Source organism: Triticum dicoccoides, chromosome 2B, assembly GCF_002162155.2.
Source record: "Triticum dicoccoides isolate Atlit2015 ecotype Zavitan chromosome 2B, WEW_v2.0, whole genome shotgun sequence".
In the NCBI taxonomy this organism is placed as follows: Eukaryota; Viridiplantae; Streptophyta; class Magnoliopsida; order Poales; family Poaceae; genus Triticum; species Triticum dicoccoides.
The window spans coordinates 636,291,572-636,292,212 of record NC_041383.1 but is presented as its reverse complement, the minus strand read 5'-3'; positions in this window follow the sequence as shown (position 1 = coordinate 636,292,212).

Below are 641 nucleotides of genomic sequence, written 5' to 3'. Positions count from 1 at the left end.
CCGCCGCCAAGCCCTAATCTTCCTCGGGAGGGCTGATCTGGAGTCCGTTCGGGGCTCCGAAGAGGGGAATCCGTCGCCATCGTCATCAACAACCATCCTCCATCACCAATTTCATGATGCCCACCGCCGTGCGTGAGTAATCCCATCGTAGGCTTGCTGGACGGTGATGAGTTGGATGAGATTTACCATGTAATCGAGTTAGTTTTGTTAGGGTTTGATCCCTAATATCCATTATGTTCTAAGATTGATGTTGCTATGACTTTGCTATGCTTAATGCTTGTCACTAGGGCCCGAGTGCCATGATTGCAGATCTGAACTTATTATGTTTTCATGAATATATGTGAGTTCTTGATCCTATCTTGCAAGTCAATAGTCACCTACTATGTGTTATGATCCGGCAATCCCGAAGTGACAATAATCGGGACCACTCCTGGTGATGACCGTAGTTTGAGGAGTTCATGTATTCACTAAGTGCTAATGCTTTGGTCCGGTACTCTATTAAAAGAAGGCCTTAATATCCCTTAGTTTCCAATAGGACCCCACTGCCACGGGAGGGTAGGACAAAATATGTCATGTAAGTTCTTTTCCATAAGCACGTATGACTATATTCGGAATACATGCCTATATTACATCTGAAAGTG